The sequence below is a fragment of the Rousettus aegyptiacus genome, unplaced genomic scaffold (assembly GCF_014176215.1).
Source record: "Rousettus aegyptiacus isolate mRouAeg1 unplaced genomic scaffold, mRouAeg1.p scaffold_m13_p_8, whole genome shotgun sequence".
Lineage (NCBI taxonomy): Eukaryota > Metazoa > Chordata > Mammalia > Chiroptera > Pteropodidae > Rousettus > Rousettus aegyptiacus.
The window spans coordinates 77,349,106-77,363,906 of NW_023416311.1; the positions used below are offsets into that span (position 1 = coordinate 77,349,106).

Here is a 14,801-nt window from a genome sequence, read left to right on the forward strand (position 1 = left end):
TGAGAGCCTCAGTAGAACAAAACAGAGGAAAGCCAAATTTGCCCTTTTTGCTTTAGCTGGGACAGCCATCTTCATCTGCCCTTGGACATCAGTGCTCCTGGTTCTGGGGCTTTCAGACTTAGATTAGGACTCATACCCTTGGCTCCCCTGGTTCTCAGGCTTTCAAACTCAGTCTGCAGTACACCGTGAGCTTTCTTGGGTCTTCAGTTTGCAGACGTCAGCCTGTAGGATTTCTTGGCCTCTATAATCATGTGAGCCAATTCCTATAATAAATCTCCTTAAAATGTATATCTCTATATTTACTTATTGGTTCTATTTCTCTGGAGAACCCTGAATAATACACTCACCAATCTTGTTGCAGTTTTTATTAAAATTGTTTAAATGCACATATTTGTTTTAGAAAAACATTCCTCTACTCTCAATACTTCTGGTCACTAAATGTGCAGGGGTTTTCCCCAAAACTAACAAGGAATTCTGTAATGACAGCTGGATGTCTTATGACTTAGTTCGGTTCTGACACTATGTACCTGGAGACACCATCATTCTCACAAACCGACCCCCTCTCCCACTTCAAATGCCAATCACAAGTCCAGATTGTCACCTGTGTTTCTGACTGACTGGCTATAAATCAGAAATTCTCATGACTCAAATTTGATGAATTTGCTAAAGCAGGTCACAGAACTCAAAAACATAGTTTACTTACTAGATTACTTATTTATTATAAAAAGATACAACTTAGGAGCAGCCAGAGAGATGAGATACATAGGGCAAGGTATGGAGAAAGCAGGGCTGAACCTCCACATTACCCTCCCAGCACCCCCATGTGTTCACCAACTTCGAAAGCTCTCTGAGGTTTTTGTGGAGCTTTCATTATATAGGCACAATTGATTAAATCATTGGCCATTAGTGATTAATTCCACTTCCAGCCCCACACTTTCCTCCCTGGAGGTTGGGTGTGGGGTTGAAAGTTCCAATCCTCTTATCACCTGGATGGTTTCCCTGGCAACCAGTCCCCATCCTTAGGGGCTTTCCAAAAGTCACCTCATCAGCATAAACTTAGGTGTGGTTGAAAGGGGCTTGTTAAGATTAACAAAAGACAGCTTTATTGCTCTTATCTCTTAGGAAATTTCAAGGCTTTTAAGAGCCCTGTACCAGGAACTGGAGAGAGATCAAATACTTATTTCTTATTAAAAATCACAATATTAAAGAAGAAAGAATTGGTATTTTTACTCTATTCAGTCTTTCCACTTAGAAATATTATATATTTTTCCTGTATAAAAACTTTCATTTATATTTCTCAGTAAAATTTTTGAATTTTCTTGATGTAAGCCCAATATATTTCTTTTTAGGTTCCTCGTAAGTATTTTTCTTTTGGTTACTTTTTGTTAATGATATAATTTTCCCCTTGGTACCAGTAACTAGCAGTGGCAGAAGCAGGTATTGGGATCCTTCAGACTTCCTTGCTCGCTCTGTTATGCACGGGCACTGGCGGCTGCCCGCCAGGTGGTCTCTCCAGCACATAATGTGGACCACATTCCCTCAAACGTGAATTCTAACGAGAGTGCACAACGCCTGAAACTGACTATGGTGCTTGAAGGTGCATTTTGGTATTATTTTGGGCATGCTCCTGGTAAACAAATCTTTAGAAAAAATAAAAATAATTGCTTATTTTGACTAAATATGACTTTTTTTTTTTTTTTTAAATACTCACGATGGGACCTAACTTTTGGAAAGGCAGGAGTCCTTTTCTCTTAGGAGAAGTTCTAGTTAACACTTATAAAAGAGCTCAGAAGGCATGTTCAGTAATGGTTGCCAGTTATTCAGTAAAAAGAAGAGTAGCTGTAGAAGGATTAAAAGATTTATTTTCTTTTGAAATCTATGACTTCTTTAGAGTTCAGGGATAAATGTACAATTGCCTGTGACTTACCCATATCCTTCTAAACAAACAAACAAACCTACTCAGGAAGAAATTCAATTTTCCCCTGAAGGAGTGCAAGTGAAGAGAGGCTCACTAAAATTCAAGGCAGATGGCCTTGACAAACTCTCCAACAGGGAACGAAGCCAGATGGGGATTGAAATAGCTCAGGGGCCACCAATCAGTGCCCCGTTAATTGTGTTAGCTGTGCTTGGGATACGAGGGAAAAAAATCATGGGAGAGGTGCCCTTAAAATACTCAAGACTCTACATCATTGTAATGATGTCGCTGTGTGGATAATCCCAGAAATCAAATATCTGGTGTTTTTTTCAGCTGACCGAGGGAGAGTAGAGATGAAGTCTGGTACTTTTGTGTTGCCAATTAAAACTGTATTTCTATGTTTCGTTAAAAAAATATGAAACTAGAAGAATACTGGAATATTGGGAGAAAGATCAAAGGTTAAACATACCAAGTTATTGCCAATACACATTTCTTTTAGTCAGCCTGAGCAAGGAGTTGTTCAAGGTGCCTAGGATTCTAGGATACTGGGACACTTGCTGACATCTGACAGCAGGTGCTACTTTAATGTATTAGATAAAATCGCTCTAATGACTTCTGACCTTAACTCAAGTACCTTGTGAAGGCATTATAAGTAGCTGGAGACAAGGAATTGTAACTTTTGAGACCTTTGTTCTTTCATTTGTTCCTTTTCTGCCCTTAACAAGACTATAGTCCTCCATAAAAGGCAGCCACGTTTACTTTTTGGCTAAGGCAGTAGTTCCCTGACCAATGCCATTTGTATCACTGGGGAACTTGTTAGAAATACAAATTATCAGCCCTGCCTCAAATCTATTAAATCTGAAATTCTGGGTATAAGGCAACTCTGTTTGTATAAACCATCCAGATAATTTTTCAGGTTTGAAAATCCCTGGCTCAGAAAATTGTGTCAGCCCCCACCTCTCACCTGGTGCTTTTACAGTTCATTCTGGTCTCTGTTGACTTTCCTTGGTGACCTATTACTTGTAGCTTTACTTGGTGTCTAGACCCTTTAGACAGAGGCCCCCTTTAAATGTTCTACCTGCCTTCTTCTACAGACTTCCTCATCAGACTTATCTTTCCAGATTTGTATGTAAAAACACATAGACATCTCTTGCTGCCTGGCTAAGGTGCCAGCAAGGCCATCAGAACCCTGGCCATCCCCCGTTTTAGGAAGAGCACCATGCACATCTCCAAGACTGATAAAGTCATCAAGAATAGCTATAAAAGCAGGTTGATTGATGATAGAGAAAAAGTTCCATGGAATCGAACAGACCAGATTCAAATCTTGGCTTTATCATTTATGGAATATGTGAACTTGTGACAATAAATAATATTTATTCATAGATAATATTTACCTCCAAGTATTATTGTGTGGAGTAAATGAAACAATCTCTCAGAGACAGGACATACTTTTATACCGCAAAAGGGATAACCATTAGTTGAGAGATTGTCCCCTCAGCTCTCAGGGTTCTTGCCTAGGGTGTCTGGAGCTCTAAGCTAGTCACCTCCAGCCCAGGCAGTCTCATCTATTTACACCAATGTGTTATAAAAATATTGTCAAATTCTATGTACACCATGATGTGAAAATGATGAGAACCACAATTTCACATAAATACCTGTCCAGCTTATGGCACCCAATAGGGCATCTATAAATGGCAGTAGTTGTATCTCTGACTATAGATTAGGGCCACCATGAGGAATAGTGACAAGTAATGCAGTGGCCTCTCTGAAGACATCATTGGTCTCCAAGGAAAAGCCTGCCAGAGGTAAAAAGGAACCGAGGGTCTCATGACCTCATCTATTCCACAAACTGGGGTCAATGTCAAAGGTTATATTTATTACCACGTTATTGCCACCCACAACTGTGATTACCTTCCCCTTGGTTTAGTGGATCCTTGGGAAGAAAGTTTCCAAAACAAACAAGTCTCCTCCTCCTTTGCTCTGCCTAATGAATGTCTTGGCCTAGTCAGCTTTTTCTAGTGTTGCTTGCTAATGCTCAACCTCTTATGATCTAGACTGGCTCTGTCCAGTAGAAACATATATAATACTTGTAAGCTTTCTAACTGTTTATCCCTTACCCATCAATTTAGTCGGATTTCTGGATTGAGTAAAGATAAGGCACAAAATTATTGGATAGACCAGTATTTGCTTTTGAGAACCAATTTACACTAGCATGAAGTATACAATCTCCTCTCAAGTAAGGTGAGGACTGGGAGAGTACATATTTCATGATGTTTATTTTTTATTTACATTCACAATTTAAATAAGTTGGTTCTTTGATTTAATATCAAGGGAGAAAAACATCAGAACTCCTTTGGATTGTGCATGGAGCTTAGGAGGTGAGAAGTAAATGATCCTCATTTGTTTCATTGCATAGACAGAAAAACTGCTGCTCAGAGTGTTAAGTAATTAGATTAAGGTCATGCAGCTAATAAAGAGCAAAACCACAACTTAAACCTGTTGCTGTCTACCTGGTTCTACCTGACTTGAATACACATTTTCAATCCCTCTTCTGCGCTGCCCACCTAGAGACGGAGGAGGAAAGGGAGGCCGCACTGAGGAGACACAGTGGGGCAGGTATTCACTTTGGAGGGAGTGCCTGAGCTAGAGACTTAGGTAACGTGCAGGCAAAATTTATAGGGGAATAGACTGTAATCGAATCCCTGGGGTGGAATGTCTGGGCCAGGGCATGTAAGACATAGAGCTAATTGGGGGGGGGGGTGCATGTCTCAGTTAAGCTATTAAAACCTATAATTAAGGGTTTTATTAAATTATAAAGGAATTTTAAAATAGTATGGTAACCTCTTAAACATATTATGTTTTAGGCTGTGGTTTCAATCACTTTTTAAATTATTGTATGTTGAGTATTAAGTAAATGGGAGATATAAATATTGGCTATATTTCATTTTGTTGCTTCATCTCAGGAATATAATAGTGTAAATTAGATATCAGAGATCACTTACCTAGGCAAGGAAAGGAGACAGATGAGGAAGGAAATAACTTGAGAGATGCACCTGTGAACCTCTCCCAAGTGTCTGAGTTAGATAAGTGGATAGTGGAAACATACACAATAATGTGACTGAATAATAATGAATGCATGTGGCACATCCAGAGAATATTCTATAATAGTGTCCTCATAATGATGTGAACTGAAATAAGAGCTCAAGCACGCGTCTTAGGAGCAGCAGGACAGGCCCCGGCTGATAGAATGAAACGTATGAACTAATGGGCTGCCCAAGACAGCTAATGGATGAACCAGGAGTTCATTGATCTGTTGTGACACAATTATGACACCCTCATCATATTTACCCTTATCACACTTTTGGTTTGAGATTCATAGAGCAGAGGCAAGATGCATGCAAAACCAGAGAGAAAACTTTGTCACCACTGGCTCACCAAAATGAACATCAGTGCTCTCTGAAGGGTGATTTTTTTCTACTGAGCAAGAGACACAGCCTCAGATGAAATTTCCCACTGTTGTTTTCACACTTCTAATTTAAGTTGTAACACTTTTCCACCCATATACCCTGTGCGTTCCAGCAGAGAGGAGCATCATGGCTATCTGGGGACAGTGGTGTTAAAATGCCATTTAGAAAAAGAGCACTGGCTTCAGGATTGAAACAAACAAGAAGCCACAACTGAAACCAAACAACTGAAAGACCATGAAGTTGAGCAGGAGCACAGTGGGGAAAACAGCCCCAGACTTAGGCTCCTTCTGAGCTCTGCAGTGTTGCTTGTGAACTTCTCACTGATGATTCCCTGACTGGCTCTTCAGATGGAGCATTATTATGGCTGTAAGGTGAACATGCTGTGAAAAACCAAACCGTTACAGACATTCGAATAGTAGATGCTTTTGATTTCCTGCTCATATCATCTTGGCATTCACTGTTCCCTTACATGCCAATGGCTTTCTACAATCAGCTCCTGCAACTCTGCTGGAGAGCCTTGTCAAGTTGGGAGCATACTCAGCTTATACAGAACAGGTCAGGAGTTAACGCTCCTGGAAGCAGCCTCACCAGTGATGGAGGAGGGTTGGTGGATAAATAACCCAGTCCCTTTACCCTCAGGTGGGACAACTCTGAGTTGGGTTCTCTACAGTCTCCCAGATCTCCCCAGTGGGGCTGAGCCCCTGTCGTTCACAATGATAATTTGTTCACAAACACTCTGTCTTGACTTTCTTTCCTTTCTTGTCTCACTTCCTCCCTTACTGCTGCCTCCTCGATGACCTCTCAAAATACCTACACTCAAATTTTTATCTCGGAGTGTGATTCTGGGAGAATCTAACTAAAAACGCTAGGCCAATTGAGAGACAGGAAATATAAAAGAACAAAATTTTAACTTACTAACTCATAGCATTTTAGAGTTGAAAGTTTTAGAATTTTCTGGCTAAGGAAGAAAAGTGATTCATCAAAGACTGTATTTTTGGCAGATCCCTGACTCTGGCTATTACCACCATCATTGTTTCAGTTACTCTGCCTGGAAACTGGAATTTGAATCTTGAACACAGTAACAAATTACTGAAACAGTGGACTAAAGTCATCCTGGTGACAGCGTCCTGAAGAGACTCTCAGTTTTTGCAACCTAGATCTTTGGGTCCCCATGGATTTTTAGCTTTTCCTTAGGTTCTCTGTGCTGCTCATAACCTTTCATTATTGTGGGGTTTTTTGTTTTGTTTAGTTTTTTTTTTTTTCTTGTCTTTTGCCAGCCAGGGTCAGTTTTTGTGGTTTAAAAGGACTATACCAGATGCATCCCCATTTTCATACCACAAATCAGTCACCAAGTTCTTTTGATTCTTTCTTAAAAATGCCTCAGATCTATTTTTTCCTCACCATATCCTAATGCAGATGCCTGCTTTTATCTCAATGTATGTTTTTCTTTAGACTTTTACCATCATTACAGCCTCACCCTCCTGTCTACTGGGGCCAGCAATCCCTGAACCAGGGGCTGGCACCCACGCCCTGTACCCCTGGGTTTGTTCTGAATCTCTTAAAGGTCTTGGGCAGGGCTAGATCTGGTCCTCACTTCTCTTATCTACAAAATAAGGAGTTTCATCTAAATCATTGATTTCCAATCTAGGACCATTTATTATATTTCAAAAACATAAGCTATATCATTCTTCAGTGAACACAGTCTCACTAAAGGAAGCAGTTGATTTATTTTTGGCTACAAGTATATCAACCTGGTGCAAAAACACTGGTCAGCTCATGTTTATCAGAAAGCCAAGTGGACAGCTCTGATGAGAGAAAATGAGAAAATATTTTCAAATTATGGGCTCCACGGTAATTAGAGGATGTGGATATGGGAAGGAATTGGCAAAAATAGCAGACTTTGGTGCTTAACGGGCCATAAATTTCTTGGTATAATGGCCTATAAGGACCCTTCCAGCTGTCTGACTCCTCATTATTTAAATGCTTCATAACCTCATATCACCTCCAGGTTGATCACACAGCACTTGTTTCTGACCTTCGATGTCCTCCATAGTCTTACTGTTCCAGCCTTAGGGTTCCTTGTATCCTTAGCCCTCACACTGTCCTGAGTTTATCATGCTCCCTCCTGCCTCAGTTGGAATGTCATCCTGCTGTTCTTGGCGTAAAAAAGCTTAGTCCACCTTTTAAGACCCAAATCAAGTTTAGTCTCTTGTTGGAGACCTTCCCTGGCTGCTCTAGCCCTATTTGAACTTCTCTGATGGGACCTGGCAGCCTACTAAGTATCCATACCACAAAGTTTAACACTGGGTTTTGCCCTATTTTTCAAGTACAAGTACATTGACTTTGTATTTCTACCAGAGTTTAAGCTTTTGAGAACAGGGATTTTGTCTTAATCTTCTGTATCTCCCATGGCACCAGGTATTGACAGATGGTCTATAAATAGGTGGAATATTAGAATCAGGGATGTATAATGACTTGGTGAGGCCACAAAGAGTTAGTGGCAATATTGAGACTGGAACACAGGTTTTCTGACTTTGTTTAATTTTCCTTTGCTGTCTCTCAGTACTCTTGGTAACTGATCGCTGATTAAACAGTTTCAGCTCACCTTCTGGAAGTCACAAATGACCAGAATCTAAAATGTATACACAGTCACATAGTTCTTAGCAATGTCTGCAACAACATACGTGCAAGTTATGTAAGTACAGATAACAGGTCACAAGAATTCTCAAGGTGCTGCTAAATGGGATAGCCCTAAGCAGTGTAGAAGAAATGCCTTAAGGATGCAGAAGGCTTGACCCCATGCAGAGCAGAACAGCTGTGGGCTCCTTAGACTGCCAAGGACCAGGCAGGCACAGTGACCTGACTTCATTTTAGCTTTTATAAGTGATGCATGGCTCCATAGGGAAAGTAAGCTGGTTAGTGAGCAAAAAGATATGGTACCCAATGTCATCACCTTCAAGCTTTGGGATAATTGAGGTGTTATGTGCATAGTCTGTCTAAAGAGTTATTGATCATATGTTTGCTTTCCAACTTCTCTCACGTATCCTTTTCGAATAAGAGGCATTGCTACATTACTGCTTCGTAATGCTACTAATGAGCACTGTGATCCACTTTGTTGGCTGTAGATGAGGGTATTGCTGAAGCAAGCTTTCTATCTGTAGCTTTAAATGAGGAGAGCTAGCTCTCTACATTTAAGGAGGGGTGGCTGGGTGTCATTGGGTGAAGTCTCGTTAAATCTCCTGAAGACCTGAGCCAGAAGAACTGTGCCGAATAAAGAGAAACTGTTGTGTGGGGCTGACTCATGTATAGTCTTTTAAAGAATAACACGATGCAGAAGGGTCTTGTCAAGGACTTCAGGATTTGAAAAGAGATTTGAGCTCTTTTCTGAGCCCCATGATGATCTCTAAGAGATATCTAAGCTTTAAGGACCAGGGTCACCTCTACAAAATGATTCTGGACAGTAATAGAAATAGCTACCATTTAATCTTTATAAAATCCCGCAGAGTGGGCATCAGTGCCCCCATTTTACAGATGCAGAAACTGGCTCAGTAACTCGCTTAAGGCTACATATTAATCAAAGGCTGGGACTCAAACAAAAGTTACCCAAATCAATAGTTCTACTAGAGTCTAAATTTTACCATAAAAGCCTCTCCCAGGACAATTTCAAGGTAATTTCTCTCTATAAATCTATCGCATTAAACAGAAAAACACAGTTCTGAAGCACAAATGATACAGAATTAGTACAAAAAAAAAAAAAAAAAAGGCCAATTGTAACATAGCTGAATACAAGCTTTACTCACTGCTCAGCAAAGTTCCATGAGACAAGGCCTGCCGCAGGCCATGCTGGAAGTTGTTAAGTGATTCCGAGAAAACTAAAGAAGAGCAGGGGTATGGAGATGTTAGGGGTGGGGTGGGACAGTGGCAGTTTTATACTGGTGGTCCAGGAAGGTCTCCACAAGATGGTGACTTTGGAATAAAATCCTTTGGAAGGAGGCAAAGGAGTTAGCCTTGCTAATATCTGGGAAGAGTTTCCAGCAGGGGGAACAGCATGAGCAAAGGACCTGAGGCAGGAGTATGCTAGGCATATTCCATGAATAGAAAAGAAGACTGTCTGAAATGCAGCATCCAAGTGGAGAGTAGTAGGAGGTAAAGTCAAGTAATGAAAACCCAGATTCTGTTGGGGTTTGTGGTTTTTGCAAAGAACATACACCCCTCTCTCAAAAACAGAGCAAGTCTTCTGGACATTTGGAATTTGTTTGATCCTCCTCCTCCTGGTATGTCGTGAAGTATACTGAAGAAACCACTGCTCTTGGCCACACCTGACCAAGCAGACCAGTTTCTTGTTGTTGTTGTTGTTGTTGTCGTTGTTGTTATTGTTAGAGTCTAAGACTCGGTCTCTCAGTTACAGACCTTGATTCAAGGATTTACATGGAAGTAATTTATTGGGTCATAAAGGAGGCACCACTAGGTGAACGGGGAAGGGAAGGCAGCAGCAAAGAGTACGTTACCAAAGCAGTTATCACTGAGGGCAAAGGAAATAAACCCTGGGGGCCAAAGCAGAATACCTGCCTGAGAGTTATCTCACCCAAAGGGTAAGGAAATTGGGGTATCCATACACTGATCCATGCTAGTTGGTCATCAAGGGCCACTTCTGGGGGCCTTAATTCCCCAGCATTTCTAGTGGGCTACATGGGGTGGGTAAAATGGCCCAGTGCCAGGGTGCCAGGGAAAACCCTCAGGCAAAGAAACGCCAGTTCTGGTAGTTGAAGGTCAGACAGTTTTATACCCTAAAACAGTAATGGTGGGACTTTGGGTGGGCACCAATAGAGCTACTAGCCTTTCTATAATGTTTTTGAATCTTATCTCTTTACCACTTACTAAGAGGGGAGAAACAGGAAATCTCTCCTTTTTCCACTGTGATAAGAAAACTTTGGCTGGAAATCTCAGGCAACACGTAAAACCTTGAGATCAACATATAGATTACCTGCACCCACCTTTGTTTTTTTAGCAAAAGATAGCTAATATATAAAACACATCAGTTTCAAACACCAGTCGTATAAAAGGAGTAAGAACATTAATTTCTAATTGTTATTGTCAGGGTGAGGATTATTTCTTGGCAAATAGTACAGGGAGATTTTGCAAAGATGCTCATTAATATCAGCTGTAATTCATAAAAAACCTAATCTGACAGATGAGCAACCCTTTGATTCATACTGTTAGGGATACTGGCTACAGGAATTGAGGGGAAGGAGCATTTGTTTGTTTTTTACAAGGAACTCTAACCTGCTCACCTCAGTCAAGGATGTCCCGTCTGTAATGAGATGCTCACTGTAGCATAGTAAGAAGAGTGATCAGCAAACTCCCCCTCCTCTAGCAAGCCTCACATGCCAAACATTGTGCCCTAGGGTGAGTTATATGGCCCTTTGCAGAGCTGGGTAGACTTTGCATAGCAGGGTTCCTGCGTGTCCCAATCAGTTGCTTATATTCTGGTAGCTTGGGATGTTTTTGTATGGTCAACATGCTAAGAATGGTTTATACATATTTAAATGGTTGAAAAGAATAACAAGAACAATAATAATTCTGAAAATTCTATGATATTCAAATTATAGTATCCATAAATAAATTTTTATTGGACCCTAGCCATGCCCATTTGTTTACATATTGGCTATGGTTGCTTTTGCTCTACAATGGCAGAGATGAGTAGTTATGCCAGAGACCATATGGTTCACAAAGCCTAAAATATTTATTATCTGGCCCTTTACAGAAATGTTTGCTGACCCTTGCACTGAAGAATGGTCTTTTTGAGAATCCACTCTCCTTGTTTGAAAATCTAGCACTGAGAATGAGATACCTGTTTGAAGCCAAACAACCACAGTTGGATAAATCCACCCTCAGGAATTACTTGCATGCAACTGAATACAGAACAGATCTTTGTCCTGAAATAGAACCACACTTGTGGCTAATTTGCAAGAGTTTTATATTTGTCATTCTTGACCTGTGGTTCTTAAGCTGAAAGGCTTCTTCTGAAGAAAACATAAGTAGAAGGAGAGGGGTTCTGGATAGACAGGTGCCCACTGAGGGCAGTTTGTAGGAGTTGCCATAGTCATATCTTCCCAAATTCCTTCTTCTTCTGAAGCTACTCTGAATACATGAGGTTATTGGAATTTAGCTTTTTATCAGTCTTATAACTCATCACTCAGTAAAGCAAAATTTGTAAATGAAATAAAAAACCTGGTGAAGACATTGCTAGAATATTCCAGAATATTGAAGAGCTGTGTAAGAGGTCCTCTTAGTAACATTGAGCATACAGGTTCTGGAGTCACAGTCCCTAAATCTAAATTCCAGCTCAACCACTTGCTAGCTATGCAAGATTGGGCATGTTACTTAATCTCCCTGTTCCCTATTTCCCCATTTACAAAGCGAAAACGGTAATAATATCTCCCCTTCCTTAGGATTCTCTGAGGTTAATGACATACACATCCAGAGCAGCCCAGCATGGTATCTGGCATGTAGAAATAGTCAAAGAATATTAGCTATTGTTATTGTTTCCAAAACAGAACATGGAAAATTTTAACAACGCATCGTGAGACCTTTGTACAATGATATTCATAAAGAAGCATTTCACCGGCACTTACTGACTCATCTAAATGACATTTATGTGGCCTAAAGTATTATGTCTCTCTTCCACACTCTTCACAATTGCTCTACGCATATCTCACTGCTTAATGCAAGTTCATGCAGTTGATCTAGTAAGATGACCTATTCCTCTAATAAATTGTAGTTTTTGAGACCAGAGCAAATTTTAGTCATATTTTATACCCAGGTTCTAAAACATAAATTTGAGTGTAATAAATGTTGAATTAAAACTGGAATGATAATATATTGCTACATGTCACAGAAATTAATGCTTTTAACATCTATGCTAACCATAACAGCAGGTATAAAACTCTTGCCAAGAAGGTCAACATTTAATTTGTACAAATGTTTATTAAATAGCTATTTTATGCCAAATTCCATAGTAGTGCTTGAATACAAAGATGAATAAGTCACAATCCTTGAACTTCAAGGAACTCACAGTCTCATAAGCAATCAGCAGAACACAGAAAATATCTGTAGATCAGTTCATACCCCACTCCTGGTCTCTCATGGCCAGACTGTGAAAGACTACAGGTGTGAGGGTGTAAGATGTTGCGTAAGCTAGAACGGCCACGTTACAAAAAGCAAGCTTTTCATGACCCCATAGAATGAAGTCCAAGAACTGTTACAACAACTTGACACCTGGTATCATTAAACCTGATCATTCAGAAATCAATAATTTCTTGTGTTTCTGGTGCTATGGCTCTCTCAGCTGTCAGACAGAGTGGCTTGGAGCTGGATGGCATTTGCACATTTCTCAGCCTGAGGCATGGGTTCTGGTTGGAGTTGGCTTTGAGCATCCTGTCTCAGTAACCACTAAGTGTAATTTCCACAGTACTTATTTTGAGGTCCATCCCTGCTGGGCTTTGTGGGCCATGTGCAGGGTGGCTCCATCATGGAGGTCTCCATTAGACAGCACAGTGCCCAGTGGTCCACATGACCAGGAGTTCAGCTCAACGCAGCATAACATTTGAACAGCTGGTCTGCAGGAAGTCGCTAATTGTGTTGATCTCAACATGTTCTAACAATTGCACCAATTTGTTTGATAACTAGAAATCTAAGTTTTTAGAAAAAAAAAAGCAGATAGAGAAAAAGAAAGGCAAGCATGCACATTGGTTAAAAACAAGTTTATCCTCAAATCACTTATAAAGCTATTATAAGCTATGCGTAGATGTATCAGTGACAAAGATAATGGTTAAAATGTGGAGATCAAGCCAAAGCATTCTGCATAAGGAATTGTCATTTGTGAATGTGTGTGTGTGTGTGTGTGTGTGTGTGTGTGAAAGAGAGAGAGTGCAACAGTGATATTGATCAGAACACTGAGGAAAAGCCATCCTCTCTTGAAGTAATATTCATCATTTATAGCAGAGCAAGCATACACATCCAAAAGACAGAAATAAAGGCATTTCTAGGGCCTGTGGAATTTCTGAGGATTTGGCTTTTATTTGAGATGTGAAGACCACCTATTTGGAGCTCCAAGTGTCCTAGCTCTGAGTCTGGGCACCATCATGAGGTGTACCCATCCATCAATAGTTGTCAGATATATGAGGTGATGTGCATAAGAGGTTAAGAGTGGGAGAGGTAGAAGAAATTATGGATAACCTTCAGTAGCAGCTAAACAAGTTCTGGCAACACTTTGTCTACAATAGATTTAATGAACAACAATTTACTTAAAATGACACCTAATATTTAGGAATACATTTTCTGTTCTACAGATGCTATCAAAGTATAAACATAATGCAAGAATAATACTTCAGGGACTCAAAACATCACACAAATTACTTGATGAAAAGTGGCAAAATAGTCTGTTTATCGTCTGCTTCTTGGCAGAGTTCTTCTTTTATTGAACATTAGAATAAAACGATGTCAGTTCATCACTTACCAAATGTTCCTTTGCTTTCCAAGTTGTCCAGCAGATGGTCTAGGTGATAAAGTGCAGGATCAGCTTGATCTTATTTTTGCTAGCGGCATCTACCCAACACTGCGCAATCATTCAGTACCTCTCCGCCAGGCGACCTCACCGTGTGTCATTGCTCAGTGTCTCACACCCCAGATCCCATGCATCACAGTCAAGCCACACAGCTCTGAAGGTAAATTACCCACCTTCTTAACAGCAGCGCCCCTCAGTGCTCCAGTACTAAATTAAAGCGCCAGGTCCTGGGTTTTTGCAACAAAATTCAAGTTTTGCTCTGCAGAGTGTACCTCTCCTCTTTCTCTCTAGTCTCAGATTGAAAGAACATAAAATGTGAAGGGCAAGGTAAATTAAGAACCTCTTGGTTCACCCAAAACCCAAAAGAAAGGAACTGTACACTTAAATGAGTTTTTAAAGTTGGCTGAAACTCCCAAGCTTCTGCTTGGATCTCGTACTCCCCTCCCCACCCCCAATGTCATGAAGACACAGAGTTTCCAGCAGATGAGATTGTTTACAGTTGTCTGGGCAGAAGTGGCCTTCCATCTTTGGTATACAGTTTCAAATAGTTGACCTCTTTTAAAATATAGGTATTTCTGGTTTATATTTTACATTTTTTTCATTAATATACTAATTATAATTTTTTTTCCCATGGTGAATCCCCAAGCTAGTTAATGTTGAATAAGAGTTGACTGTAATTTGGAAGTCAAGAAAGGTAGTGCTTGCCCCAGGAAGGGGAGGAAGCAATGACCTCTAACAGGTGAAGCTGCCCAGATCTGTGGAAGTTCTGCTCACTTCCTCAAAGAGGGAAATGGCACCGTGCATTTAGGTGCAGAATGAATATCCGAATGTGTGTCTTTCAATTCTGAGTGTT

The 14,801-nt window shown here is 40.3% G+C and overlaps 2 long non-coding RNA genes across 3 annotated transcripts in view; one reads left to right on the forward strand and one right to left on the reverse strand.

Moving 5' to 3' along the window:
- The window catches only part of LOC107506367, a 94,722-nt gene extending 80,744 nt beyond the window's left edge, over window positions 1-13,978 (reverse strand). Inside the window, exon 1 of the long non-coding RNA XR_001595905.2 lies at window positions 13,901-13,978. This is a non-coding gene — a long non-coding RNA (uncharacterized LOC107506367). The remainder of the gene's footprint in view (window positions 1-13,900) is intronic.
- The window catches only part of LOC107506366, a 424,284-nt gene that overhangs the window by 230,323 nt on the left and 179,160 nt on the right, over window positions 1-14,801 (forward strand). The window lies entirely within an intron of this gene.